The 15,463-nt window shown below is 41.9% G+C and overlaps 1 protein-coding gene across 1 annotated transcript in view; it reads left to right on the forward strand.

The window, feature by feature from the left end:
* The first annotated feature begins 385 nt into the window (after positions 1 to 385).
* The window catches only part of LOC105739319, a 61,049-nt gene continuing 45,971 nt past the window's right edge, over positions 386 to 15,463 (forward strand). The window contains exon 1 of the mRNA XM_030824848.1: positions 386 to 575. The gene's annotated coding sequence lies outside the window, so the exon portion shown is untranslated. The remainder of the gene's footprint in view (positions 576 to 15,463) is intronic.

A 15,463-nucleotide genomic window follows, 5' to 3' on the forward strand; every position in this document is an offset into this window, starting at 1 on the left:
AGAGTCGCGAACACGCGCGCCCCCAGACGAGGCGACGCTCACTCACCACGGTCCGGCTGGGCAGCGCACCGGGGGTTCGCGACAGGGCCCGGCGCAGCCTCCGCGACCGGCCCGGGCGGGCGCCCCTGGAGCTCTCAGAGCCGCTGTCGTCCGAGATCACGATGAAGTCCTCCATGGCTGCGGGCCCCGACCGAGCCAGCGCGCGGGCGGCCGGCGACCCAGGCAGTGGCGGCGGCGGCGACTTCGGTTCCTGCTTTTGAGGTGGCGGCGGCAGCAGCGGCGGGTGCTACAACCCGAGCCCTCGCCACGCCGGCCCCGCCCCGAGCCCCGCCCTGCCGGGCCGCCAAGCCCCGCCCACCGGCGGCGGGCGGCTGGGGTCAGGGCCGGGGTCGCTGTGCTTCGCGGCGGCGCGGGTCCTCCCTTTCCCAGGAGAAAAAAAAGAAAAATGGAGTCGCAGCCGGCTTCGGCAGGTGTTGGGGCCAGGGTTGCGAGACGCCGAGGCCGCGGGGACTTCCCCACCTGCTTCCAACCGACGAAAGCGTGAAGTGAGGCGCGCCCAGTCCCAACCTGCCCAGGTGTGAAGCCCCCTCGGACTGAGAGGGCGTTGACTGAGGGGTAGGGAGAGAGGTCCTGGTGCCCGAGTGACCGAGGGTAGGTGACCTGGCTTCTGGCCGAGCTAGGGGAGAGAGACTCCACTTTTTGGTATACATGCGCATGTGTATCTGTAGGATAAATGCCTAAAAGCGGACTTATTGGGGCAAAGGCCATGTTTTTGTAGTTTTGATAAATGATGCCAAATTACCCTCCTAAATTGTACCAGTTTTGCGATTTCACCAACAATATGTTTCTCTCAGGAGTTTAAACTGAGATTTAGGGCAGGGGTGTCCAATCTTTTGGCTTCCCCAGGAAGAATAATTGTCTTAGGCCATACATAAAATACACTAATGATAGCTGATGACCTAAAGGAAAAGAGTTGCGAAAAAAAAATCTCTTAATGTTAAACGGGGTTAAACAAGTTTGACGTAGACAGTTGTTCAGTTGGTATCAGGATCAGAAGCTGAAAAGGTGCACAAAAGAAGCCATGAAGTAGCAGAGACCATGAATAATTAGATGTTGTGAATAAGCGGAAGTTATAAAGGTGAAAAAGGTTGTCCCCCGTAGAGGAATCCGTGGGTAGTTGGCTGCTTGGTTGGTTGTAGGGCAGGACCATTAAGATCAAGATAGGACCTATTGGTACACTGAATGTGGGGTATTGACAAAATCCTGCTGCTCAGGCTCCAACAATTTTGCAAAATATGTTAACAGATACAAAGAATAATGTGTTTAATAGGAGAGGGATTTGTTCCTAAAGGAATGGTTATCAGGTGCTCTCCAAGCACTGTCTATTGCAGTGTTTTTCACACTTTAGTGAACATCAGAATCCCCTAGAGTGTTTGTTAAGACAGATTGCGGCCGGGTGCGGTGGCTCACGCCTGTAATCTCAGCACTCTGGGAGGCTGAGGCGGGTGAATCACTCACTTGAGGTCAGGAGTTCGAGACCAGCCTGGCCCACCTCGTCTCTACTAAAAATACAAAAATTAGCTGGGCATGGTGGCAGGCGCCTGTAATCCCAGCTACTTGGGAAGCTGAGGCAGGAGAATTGCTTGAACCCGGGAGGCGGAGGTTGCAGTGAGCCGAGATCGCGCCATTGTACTGCAGCCTGGGGGACAGAGCGAGACTCCATCTCAAAGAAACAAAAACAAAAAACCCAACAAAACACAGATTGCTGGGTTGCTGGTATGGTTTGGATCTGTGTCCCCACCCAAGTCTCATGTTGAATTGTAATCCCCAATATTAGAGGTGGGATCTGGTGGGAGGTGATTGGATCATGGGGGTGGTTTCTTATGAATGGTTTAGTACCATCCCTTTGGTACTGTCCTTGTGATAGCGAGTTCTCTTGAGATCTGGTTGTTTAAAAGTGTGTGGCACCTCCCACCTCGCCCCTTTCCCCATGTGACGTCCACTCCCCCTTCGCCTTCCGTCTTGACAGTAAGCTTCCTAAGACCTCCCCAGAAGCAGATGCTACTGTGCTTCCTGTACTGCTTGCACAACCGTGAGCCAATTAAACCCTTTTTCTTTATAAATTAGTCAGTCTCAGGTATTTCTTTATAGCAATTCGAGAATGAACTAACAATCACACATCAGATTTTCTGATTGAGAAAAATAATTTTGGGGGTGGGGCCCTGAAATTTGCATTTCTAACAAGTGCCCAGGTGATGTGGATGCTGCTAGTCTGGGGACCAAACTGTGAGAACGGCTGGTCTGGTGGACAGGGAGTTTATGCCCAGCAGATTTCAGACATTCTGGTCCAATGGGTGAAGTCACCCTTGTGAAAGGATTCATTAAATTGTCTTCATCTAAAGCTATTAAATATTTAGGGTTGTGATCTCTCACACCTGTAATCCCAGCACTTTGGGAGGCCCAGTTGGGAGAATAGCTTGAGGCCAGGAGTTTGAGACTAGCCTGGGCAATATAGCAAGACCCTGTCTCTACAAAAATAAAAACAAATTATCCAGGTGTGGTAGCACATGCCTGTGGTCCTAGCTACTCAGGCAGCTGAGGCAGGAGGATCCCTTGAGCCCAGGAGTTGGAGGCTGCAGTGAGCTATGATACTGCCCCTGCACTCCAGTCGGGGCAGTAGGGTGAGACCCTGTCTCAATAAAACAAAACGAAACACAATACGCAACCATTTAGTGTGTCTGACTACCTGCTTGCTGAAACACTGTCTTCTCTAGGTTTCTGTGATGCTGTACTTCTCTCAGCACTTTTTTTTAGTCTCCTTAGCTGACTCCTATTCCTCTACTCATTCCTTAAACTCTTCATGTCCCTTAGAGTCCTGACATCGGCCACCTTTACACACGGGACCTCTTCCCTCTACAATCTCAACTATTCCCTGGCTTCAGTGATTGGTTTTATGCCAATGGCTGCCACGAGTTTATCTCAGCCCAGTCCTGTCCTTAAAACTCCAGTTGTATACATCCAAACATCTGCTGAAGCTCGTAGGCCTCTCAGGTTGAATATGTCTAAAGCCAAACTCACCTTTATGCTCCCCACACCCACAAAAAAGCCTGCTCTCTTTGTGTGTGTTATGGTGATGGCTCCACCAGCCAGCAATTGCTGAAGTGAAAAACCTGAGCATTGCACTTGATTTCTCCCCTTTCCTCAACAAGTCCTGTCTGTTTTACCTCCTGAACATCTCCTGCATCCGTCTACTTCTTTTGGCCTCTGCTGCTGATTCTAGCCAAGCTCTGGCCTACTCTACTGTGGCAAGACACGAGAGTGTTCAGATTGTGTCTTTCTCACCAGCCATCCTGCCTGAAATACAGGAAACTCAGGACCCCTGGTGGTATAATATGAGAACAGCTTAAAAGTACCCTGCCCTTGCTTGGCAACCCAGGTGGGATGAATACTGGCTCTGAAGTTGCCCTCCTTAATACTATAAGTAATGTCACTTATGTTTCCTTGGCCATCCTGGATTTGTCTTGAAGTATGCCGTTTACCCAAGACTTCCAAAGTGATTGTATGTTTTTCAGAAATTTGTGTGTTTTTTTTTAAAGTGACACTTTTTCATAGACTCACTCCCCCCAAACCATACTTTAGTCTCATGTAAATTGAGAGGCTAATGTATTTTATGCATCCAGTGAATACTGTATTTGGTGAGTACCTGCTAGATGCTAGGCATTGTGTTAGGGGTCGGGGATAAAGCAGTGAGCGGGACAGCTATTGCCTCTGTTCTCAAAGAGCTTAGCAGTTAAGGAGGTATCACTAGTTGGTTAATGAAGAAAAAATTGTTTCTTTTCTTTTAAAATAATTTTTAATGAAAAATTCATACAAGAAAAAATGTGTGAAGATGCAAATCAAAATTACATTGAGATCCTACTTTATACCCATTTAGGATGGCTATTTTTTTTAAAAAACAAAACAAATTTGGGCAAGGATATGGAGAAATTGGAACCACTGTGCGTTGCTGGTAGGAATGTAAAATGGAGAAGCAGCTGTGAAAAATAGTTTGGCAGTTTCTCAAAAAGTTAGACGTAGAATTACCATATGATTCAACAATTCTACTCCTAGATATTTGCCCAGAAAAACTGAAAATGGGAACTCAAACAGGTACTTGTCTGCAAATCTTCACAGCAGCATTATTTGTAATAGCCAAAAGGTAGAAACAAGTCTTCCTCAGCAGATGAATGGATTAAAAAAAAGTGATATATACATATAATGGAATAATATATTCAGCCATGAAAAGGAATTAAATTCTGATAACATGTCACAACATGGATGAACCTTGAGAATATTATGCTAAGTGAAATAAGCCAGAGACAAAAGGACAAATATTATACAATTCCATGTTTATGAAGTACCTAGAATAGGCAAATTCACAGAGACAGATAATGGAATAATGGTTTTCAGGGGTTGGGGATGGGGAGAATGGGGAGTTATTGTTTAATGGGTATTGAGTTTCAGCTTGGGATGACAAAGAGTTCTGGAAATGGATGGTGGTGATGGTTGCACAACTTTGTGAATGAACTAATATCACTGAATTGTACACTTAAAATGGTTAAATGGTAAATTTTGTGTTATGTCTATTTTACCAAAATAGGACACACTATGTGCATGGTTTTCTTTTATAAAATTTAAAAGCATTACAGACAAGGCTAAAAGACCCTTTTGCCACCTCCCCCATCCAGATTCGCAATTCCCCCTTTTCAGTGCTGTTATGTTTATTCCTCTAGAGCTGCTTCTGTGTATTTATCCGAATTCATGTGTACTTACTAAAATTAAATACATTTTTAGCTTTATCGAATAACATATCTGCTCTGGTGTAGAGTTGTTTTTTTTGAGACGGAGTCTCGCTGTATCACCCAGGCTGCAGTGCAGTGGCACGATCTTGGCTCACCACAACCTCCGCCTCCTGGGTTCAAGCGGTTCTCCTGCCTCAGCCTCCTGAGTAGCTGGGAGTAGCTGGGCATGCACGCCACCATGCCCAGCTAATTTTTGTATTTTTTTTTTCAGTAGAGACGGGGTTTCACTATGTTGACCAGTCTGGTCTTGAACTCCTGACCTCGTGATCCGCCTGCCTTGGCCTCCCAAAGTGCTGGGATTACAGGCGTGAGCCACCGCACCCAGCCTGCTATTGAGATTTGAAACCATCGTTTGTGGTAAAAACATTCTAAATACAAAGCTTCCTGCCTTATTAATGGGGATTTTTTTTTTTTGGTGGTTATTCATCTTTAAAATATTTTTTCTTTTTTCTATTTTTCATTACATGGCAGGGTCAGTGCCTGCAGACCCGCTTTTGTTTATGCTAAAGCCAGCTAGCTCAAGTTTCTCCCTGCTCTAGGGAATATTCTGTCCCTTCTGCGGGATTCCAGGTCTAATCTTCCAGTTTCAGGGCACTCTTAGCTTTTCCACTGGATTGCTTCAGCAGGCGGCCTCTCAGTTTACATAACTTTATTTAAATCATTTTCTTATACTTTCTCCCTGCTTCCCTCCCATCTTCAAATTTGCTGTGATATCAAGGTCTTTGTAAAAATTTTGTTTCATTCCCTATGTTTGAAGATGATACATCCTCATTTGAGAAAATTAAAGCAATTGAGAATGGTTATGAAGCAGAATGTGTAACTCCATCATATTTTGATAACATCTTTCCAGATAGCTCTAAATGGCCGATACTCACATGTGCAAAATTTTTACATAAATGGGATCAGACTATGCATATTGTATCACAGTTGGTTTTCTTAAATTAATATGTCCTTATGGTTTTCTGTGTCAGTGAACATGGATCTATAGTAACCATATTGTCTATTTTATTGGCTCATATTTTAAAATAGTGTATTTGCTCTTATATAGAAAACCACAAAGAAGCAAGCAAAAAAATATACCACGTTCTCCCATTCTTGGTATCCCTCATTGAACAGTTTGTAAAACTAAAAGAAACATCTTGTTCAGTAAAATCTTGCTACCAAAACTTACAAAATGAAAAGTGAAAGTTGAAAGCCACCCTCTCTTTCCTAGTTCTTCTTCCTAACACTAAATACTTTTATTAGTTTCTTGTAAATCCTTCAAAATATACTTACTTACTACACATACTTACCTGTTCTAACACACCCTAAAAAAACACACTGTACAGTTATTTACTTTGCTTTTTTTCGTTTATCATGGGCATTATTTCCTAACTGCAGGGTAAACATATCTCTTTTTAACAGCTTACATTAAAAAGTCATTTGTTAGGCTGTGCCACAATTTATTTAATTGGTTTTCTATCATGGATATTTTGGTTGTTTCTAGGGTTTTTATTTGTGTATTTTTGTTATTACTATTACCAATTATGTTACAACAACATCTTTGAGCTTCTAAGAAGTCTTGCCAGCATATCTGCAGGGAAATTTTTTTTTTTTTTTTTTTTTTTGAGACAGAGTCTCATTCTGTCTCCCAGGCTGGAGTGCAGTGGCACCATCTTGGCTCACTGCAAGCTCTGCCTCCCGGCTTCACACCATTCTCCTGCCTCAGCCTCCCGAGTAGCTGGGATTACAGGCGCCTGTCACCACGTCCGGCTAATTTTTTTTTGTATTTTTAGTAGAGACGGGGTTTCACCGTGTTAGCCAGGATGGTCTCGATCTCCTGACCTCGTGATCTGCCTGCCTTGGCCTCCCAAAGTGCTGGGATTACAGGCGTAAGCCACCGCACCTGGCCCAGGAAATTCTTAAGCTTGGGGGATTGGGTTAGAAGATGTGTGTTTTACATATTGATAGAAATTACCAAATTGTCATCCAGAAAGGTTGCACCAAATAACGTATCAACAAAAGCACTTGAGAGTGCTTATCTCCCCAAATTCTTCAAGCACTGGTTATCAGACTTTTTAATTATTGCCAATCAAATAATTTAAGGTTGGTATCTTGTCCTGATTGCCTTTACTTCATTATGAGTGAAGTTACGATACTTTTAAAGTGCTCATTGGCTATTTGTAGCTTTTTCTTTAAGCTGTGTTCATATACATTGACTTTTTTCTCCTATGCTGTTCATCTTTTTCAGTAAGTGAAATTTATATGAATAGCTAACATTTAGAAAGTATTACATTGCTTGCATATTCAACAAGACACCAAATAATGAACATTTAGGATGTTTACAGTATTATCTTGCTGCTTTAAACATTCTTGCACATACATCTTTGTACTCTGGACCAGATATCTGTTTAAGTTAAATGTCTAGAAGTGGAATTGCTGATTTAAAGTTGAATTATTTGTCCAAATGTTCCAAATAGCATTGTGTGGTCCAAGTGAGAAAGTAGGAAAGAAAGGAACTAAACAGTTATTCCTAATTGCAAGGCCAGTCGGCTCTAAATTAGAGTTTAGTTAGCAGGCTAATTGATGATATCATCCTAGCTGCTTTCATCAATAAGCTTTGTAAAATCCTAACTCTCCTTCTCTATTTGAGTGCCCAGACCTCCTGGGAGTCTGCAAATTCTAGGGTTAAAAAAAAAAAAAGGAAAAAATAATTTTGTAATTTTCAGGTGAGCAATAGTATTAAAAATTATAAGCACATTCTGAATCGTTTTATGACCATACAGCTCCAACATTGGCTTTATATTTCTGTTTACAGTTGCCTGCGTTGGTGCATAATGTTTTTGTCTTTTTTTTTTTGAGACGGGTCTTGCTCTGTCCCACAGGCTGGAGTGCAGTGGCGCCATCTCGGCTCACTGCAAGCTCCGCCTCCCTGGTTCACGCCATTCTCCTGTCTCAGCCTCCCAAGTAGCTGGGACTACAGGCACTCGCCACCACGCCTGGCTAATTTTTTGTATTTTTAAGCAGAAACGGGGTTTTACCGTGTTAGCCAGGATTGTCTCGATCTCCTGACCTCGTGATCCGCCTGCCTTGGCCTCCCAAAGTGCTGGGATTACAGGCGTGAGCCACCACGCCCGGCCAGGTGCGTAATGTTTTAAGGCACTATGGTAGTTCATGAATTTTAATTAAGTGGAGGGAGGTAGTGGGAGAATTGAGCCAGTTTACTCATGGGGCAGGTGGACTCCGGGGCAAGCAGAGCTCAAAAGAACCTGGGCAAAAGCAATCCTTTAAATCAGAAGAATGTAGGAAGTGATTTGAGGGAGGATGAATTGCACAAATCCTGTCTTTGTACGACTTGTTCACTAGCAGCAAGTGTAGTAGGAAACAATGACATTGTTTTACATTTCTGATTTGAGTAATAATTGGATTAGGACACCAAGTCAAGCCAAATTACATTAATGACCACAATGTCCACCTTAGTTTTACAGGAGTTATTGGGTAACTGCATAAAACCAGGCATTCCAGGATTGTTTGGAGGTAGTTTTGACCAAGTATGAGGTCTACCTTGAGGTAGCAAAGAACTGAAGTTATTAACACCATCTTTTCAGAATAATTATCTGAACATTTCTGCATTCATGTTATTGACAGAATCAAATAGACAAAAATTGGTGTGCTCTCATGTTTTGTTCTAATATGCATTTAGTTAATAACGATATATAAAATGCTATTTTTTCTTTGTTCCAATGTTACTTTCTTGTGAAAAAAGACATCTAAGACAAAAATCTACTACTCACATTAAGTTGTCCTTTGTCCTAGTTACCATTACATATTCAGTTTTACATATTTTAACAATATGGTGGTTAGACTTTGGATTTATACATTTCACTTAGCATACCGTGAATATTTTCCAATTTTGCTAATCTGTTTGTTATCTCCCTTTATGCTCTTCTTATACATTCTTTGTTGACCACCATCGTGACCACCGTCACCAGGCAAATGTTGTTTGCCCAGGTATGTAAGCCTGTACATATTTCTCCATAATCATGTAAGCCTCTCCAAAGATATACAGACACATGTACACCACACAGAAATATATAAAATATGTGTAAAAGATTGTGAATTTGTCATTTGCTTTTACTAAAGTGAGATCATAAACTATATTTCTTAACCACTTTTTTTTTGCTTAATTCATCAGGACAGCCCAGCACTTAGATCAATCAATACACTACAGATCCAACTTGTTTTAAATAGTGACATAGTTATTCCTACTGTAGAGGTACATGTTTATTTACTTTTTCCCCATTGATGGTCATTCAAGCTGTTTTCATGTTTTTTTGTCCTTACAATGTCACTATAAGTCTCAGATTCAACCTTACATTGTTAGGACTAGGATCACTAGATCAAAGGGTATGTATATTTTTGGTGTTAGTGTATAAGGCCATGTTACTTACTTTAAAAGGTTGTAGGTCATATCACCCAGTATCAATGTGTGGACTTTATTTGGATCTCAGTTCAAACAAAATATGAAAAGTATGACATTTATAAGACAGTTGGAAATTTGAACACAGGGTCAGGTGTGGTGGCTCATGCCTGTAATCCCAGGTCCTGGGGAGGCTGAGGTAGGAAGATCACTTGAGCCCAGGAGATCAAGGCTGCAGTGAGCTATGATCGTGCTGCTGCGCTCCAGCCTGGGCAGAAGAGCAAGACCCTGTCTCTTAAAAAAAAAATTTGAACACACTGCGTAGATGTTTCACTAAGTTAAGGACTTTTTGGTTTTCTTTTTTTAGGTGTAATAATGGTCAAGAGACATTCTGAAATATTCATGGATAAAATAATTTGCTTCAGAAAGGTATTGGGGAGAGAGAAGTAGACGGAAACAGGGATAAAATGAATGGCCATGAATTGACAATTGTTGGAGCTGGTATAATGAGAGTCCATTATACCACTGTCTTCTTTTTAGATATGTTAGAAGTTGTCCACAATAATTTATAAAGCTGTAATAATTCACCCTATATTATCAATGTATGAGAAAAATGATTACCTTACATTTCCCTTGGTAATGGGTGTTACTACTTTTATTTTTGTCAATCTGATGTGTGCAAAGAGGTATTTGCTGCTATAATTTGTATTTACCTTACTGCTAGTGAGATTGATTATCTTGAGAAAGTGTAACACTTCGTTTTTGGCAGCTAGCAGTCAGGTTATGGTGTTCCCAAACAAACATAAATAATACTTTCTAGAATATAAATAGGATATAGACAAGGCTACTGCATGACCATGTCTGGAACAAAATAGAGAAAAGCCATTTTGTAACCATGGAAACAGTAAAACATTCTCCACTTCTAACTGGAGTGACTGGTGCTCATTTACCAATGACGACTGTAGTCTTACCTTAGTCCTACTTCCTAGATAAGAATTAAGATATCCCAGCCACTGCATTGCCCTAACTTATTAACAACCCTCAACTCACAGTTAATCCTCACTTCTCCAGCTTTTCTTGAAATAATCTAGTACAAGCCCAAATCCTATGAGAAGCCCCTTTCAATTCCTCGTTGAGACCTCTACAGTTCCTTTGGAGTGCTTTCCCCGCTCCTGCAGCAAGGTAAATAAACCAAACTATTTTCTACCATAGAAATGTTCCTGATGGCCTTCAGTCAGCGGGCTTTAAAACAATCTTTTTAAAGTTTGTCAATTTGGATTTCTTCTTCTTTGGAACATTTTCCCAATTCAGTGGGTAGTTTTGAAATTTTTCCTTTTGTCTGAGAGTCAGTTTCATTTTTACCTACCCCACTCTTTAAAAATATTTTTTTGGCCAGGCATGGTAGCTGTAATCCCAGCACTTAGGGAGGCCGAGGTGGGTGGATCACCTGAGGTTAGGAGTTCAAGACCAGCCTGGCCAATGTGGTGAAACCTCATCTCTACTAAAAATACAAAAATACAAAAATTAGCTGGGCGTGGTGGTGGGTGCCTGTAATCCCAGCTACTTGGGAGGCTGAGGCGGGAGAATCGCTTAACCTTGGGAAGTGGAGGTTGCAGTGAGCCGAGATTGCACCACTGCACTTGTCATCCAGCCTGGGTGACAAGAGCCAGACTCCATCTCAAAAAAAAAAAAAAATGTTTTTGTGGGTACATAGGTGCATATATTTGTGGGTTGCATGAGACACTGATACAGGCATGCAATGTGTAGCAATCACATCAGGGTAAATGGGGGTAAACCTCAAGCATTTATCCTTTGTGATACAAACTCTCCAATTATACTCTTATGTAAAAATGTACAATTAAATTATTTTTGACTATAGTCCCCCCCATTATGCTAGCAAATACTAGGTCTTATTCATTCTAACTACTTTTTTTGTACCTGTTAATCATCCCCATTTCCTCCCAACCCCTGTTCTTTTCTAGGATACATATGTACTACCTAGAAGAAGTAAAAGATAAGGATTCCCATTCAGGTTAGATCACTCCAGGTTTGATGACATTAGCAAGTATTTTCAGGGTTTTGTCAGTTCTCCAGTAAGGCTACTACTGGGGGTTGAGGCTGCAGTGTTGCTAAGTTGGACCTCCTTTTGCTCTAGACTGTCTTCTTAACTACCAGTCTAGTTTGGCCGATGCTGATAATGTGTGTGCTCACACGTGTGTGTGTGCGTGTGTGTGAGTGCGTTTACCACTCATTGCTCATTTTGTAAGGTATTGAGGGAGAAAATTGCTAATACAATTTCATATCATCATCTTATCAGAAGTCTGATATTTCTATTTTGATTTATATATTTACAAGTGCTTATGTGAGATATATAAAAATTCAAGTTAACTGTTATTTTACTGGTATGAAATATCACCATTTGTCCCTTTTAGTGCCTTTCATCTTGAGTCGTTGGTTACATAATATTATACATAACAATTCTTTGATGTGCTGGGAAAATATTAATATTTAAGCCCACCTGTTTTTATCCAGTGTGTAACTCTTTCACCATTCAGATAACTAGACGGAGTCATCCTTTGCCTTAAAGAAGATTGTCACAATGGAACCAGAATACAAAAAGACACATTCTTGGCTTGTGAGTGTCAAAGCTGGGGCTCAGGTGTAAGATATTCTGAGCCAGTTTCTTCCCCCTCAGAGTAAGTCATGTTGCTTGTTCTATTAGTTCTATTTCCTTAGATGTGACTTCTCTCCTTCGTGCGGGGTGGTGTTTCTCATTTTTAGTGTTAGTTTTCCTCAAATATTTTGTCATTCTTGGTTGGGTGTTCGTCTTAATTTTTGAAGTTCCCTGTTAGCTCACATGTGAGTGCTGGATTTTTTCATAGCACCTTGTTGCCAGTAATTGCAGGAAAGAATTTGGACTTGCAGTGGGACACGGTTTGTTAGCATCCGGTCTTCTGGGACAGGCATGCGTGTGTGTTGGGGGAAACCACACAGTTACCATGGGCACTGCACCGCCCTGCCTCTGGCTCAGGTGCTCACACTCGCACTTCCTGCTCTTCAGCTTCTGCTGCCAGTTGCTTTGCAAACGCTGGAGAAGGTTACTCTTAGGTGCGCAGGGCTCGCTCCTGTTTCCTCATATCCACTGCTCCTGAGGCTGGAGATCCATCAAGTTGATCTTTTGTTGTGGTTTTCTCCTCTGGATGTTTTAGGTTATGATTTTCTCCTTCAATCTGATACCATTTGCCTCCATTTTTCTGGGATTTCCTTATAATTCCTGCAGACTAATGATTGTCAACATATCAGGCCTCAACACTATTCTAATCAATTTTCTCTCCTTCACACACTTCCTGAGCGAGTCATCTACATTAGCAGGCTCCATTTTCTAGCCTCATACTCACTTCTCAACCCACCCCAATCTAGCTCCCACTCCTCATTAGTCAGCAGAGATAGTGCTCACTCAGGTCCCCTGACCTCTGTGGTGGTTTTAAAACATGTCCACAAATTCCTTAGAAGTCCCTCCTTCAAAAGGCAGAGTCTAATTTCCTTCCCTTTAAGTGTGGGTTGTACTTGGTTGACTTGCGTATGACAAATAGAATGCGTCAGAAGTGATGGTGGGTGATTTCCAAGTCTGGGTTGAAAAAGACAATGTGACTTCAACGTTTCTCTCCCGGATAGCTTGCCTGCTCTGGGAGAGCCAGGTGTGAGTGGGCCTTGGTGGATGAGGATCCTCCAGGCCTACTGGCCTTTTGGACGGCTGCAGCCTCATGAGACACTGAGCCCAAATCACTCAGCTGCGCAGCTCCTGGATCCTTCACTTTCAGAAACTGCATGAGTATCTTAATCTGTTCATGCTGCTGTGACAGAATACCTAAGACTGGGTAATTTATAAAGAACAGAAATTCATTTCCTCACTGTTTCCGGAGGCTGGGAAGTCCAAGATCAAGGTGCCAGCACTGGTACGTGGTGAGGGCCTTCTTGCTGCATCCTCTGGGAGAGAGGAATACTGTGTCCTCACATGGTTGAAGAGGAGAAGAGAGAGCTAAGCAAATGCTGCAAGAAGCCTCCTTTATAAGGACCTCAATCCCATTAATGAGAGAGGAAACTTCATGGCCTGATCATCTCATAAACACCCCACCCCTTAATACTGTCACGTTGGCAACACCTGAATTTTGGAGGGGACGCATTCAAACCACAGCAATCAGTTAATATATATTTGTTGTTGTAAGGTGCTGAAGTTTAGGGTAATTTGTTACACAGCAACAGATAAGGAATACAACCTACACATTGTTATATCTAAAGGATGCCACGACTTCTGGGCAGCGTTTGACACTGTTGACCTCTCCCTCTCTGAAACACTCTTCCTTTTAATTCCACGACACTGCATTCTTCTACCTCCCCAATCCTTCCTTCTCATTCCTTTGCCAGTTCTTTCTTCTCTACAGTCATTTCAGTGATGAGCTCTTTAAAGTCTTCTTCTCTTTTCAATCTAATCTCCTTCTCAGAGTTCTCACTCAGCCTCTCAGTAAATATGCAGTTGACAGTTTCTTCATCCAACCCAGACGTCTTCCCAGAACAATTCACCTACATATGAAACTGCTTGCTCAGCATTATCCTTCATCACCCCCAAAGCACCTCAGTCTCTACTCAGAAAACAAATCATCTTTCCCTCAAAACTTGGTTCTCTTTCTGTGTTTTCTATTTCAGTGAATAACACTACCACCATCTATCCAGTTGCTTATATCCCGCCATGCACCTCTCTCCTTAACCACGTATCTAATCCATTTCCAAGCCTGCTTATCCCCTGCATCATCTCTTAAATCTCCTCTGCTATCCAAGCCATGATTCTTTGTCACCAGGACTCTTATTGTAGCCTTCAAACCTATTCCCTTACATCTACCCTAGGCCCATCTCCAGTCCATTGTCCATATTGTTGCTTGAGGGATATTTTCAAAACACGAATCTGATCATGTTTCTTTTTTAAATGTCTTTTTGTTCTGCTTTAATGCATTTAAAGGCTTTAATCATCTCCTCTCAGTCTTTGACTAAAACCCCCAAATCCTTAAGATGACCTGCCAGTCTCTGTCTTCTTACCACAGCCTGCATCTCTAGTCTCATTGTGCCACACTCCCCACTTGCTCCCTGAAATTCAGCCATAGTGACCCTTCTAACGTGGTATGTTCCCCCTTGACCCAGGCAGGGCCTTTATGGGAGCCTCTATGAAATGCTTTTTCCCTGGCAGATCTCAGCACAGCATCCCTAGGTCATGGAAAACTCTCCAAACCTCCAATCTGTGTCAAGAACGTATCTTAGAACTTTCTGGAGAATTGGGGCCCTTTTCTGTAGGTCATAGTCTAAGTTAATAACGGGGCCTAGAGGTGGTACCTTTGATGAACATTCGCCCCTCTCTCTTCAATTGTGAGTGCCGTGAGAGCGTGGAGAATGCCTGTGAACACTGCTTGCAGCCCAGTGCCTGGCACAGGGTCCAATAACCTAGTAGACATTTGATGAATATTTGGGACTGACTGTTCCTTGAAAATTCAAAAGGACTTGCACATAAAAATCTTTGGTCTGGTGCCTTTTTATGGAATGTTTCTTTCAGTACTTGTTTTTCAAAGTTTTTTTTTTAACTTCTGATTTTATGGTTCTTCTTGAACCAATTTTGGTAATTCATATTTTCTCAAAAAATGTCTGATTCAAGACTTAAACATTCATCAGGAAAGAATTGTATAAACTATCTTATTATAATGGGGGGAAATCACATCTGTGGTTTAATCTCTTCTTGCTTTTTATATGGTATATTGATCCCCCAACCCCCTTTAGGCTAGTGTGAGCTTGTCTATTTCATTGCTTTCGTATTTTTCCTTTAAGAACCAGATTCTCTCTGTAATTTACAGGTAGAAAGTTACGTAATTTTTATAGCCTTTCTTAAAACAGCTTTGTTGAGGCACAGTTTACATACCACAATATTTATACATGTTAAGTGTTATAATTTAATGATTTTTAGTATATTTATAGGGTTGTGTAACCACCATCACAATCAAATTTTAGAACATTTTGATCACCCCCCAAAAATCCCCTGCTTTTGTTTATTTGTAACCAATCCCTATTCCTACCCATAGGCTCAGGCAACTGCTAATCTGCTTTCTGTCTCTAGGTTGAATGCCTCATCTGGACATTTCATATACATGAAATCATATAATATCTGATCTTTTGCATCGGGCTT

The sequence above is a fragment of the Nomascus leucogenys genome, chromosome 2, assembly GCF_006542625.1.
Source record: "Nomascus leucogenys isolate Asia chromosome 2, Asia_NLE_v1, whole genome shotgun sequence".
NCBI lineage: Eukaryota > Metazoa > Chordata > Mammalia > Primates > Hylobatidae > Nomascus > Nomascus leucogenys.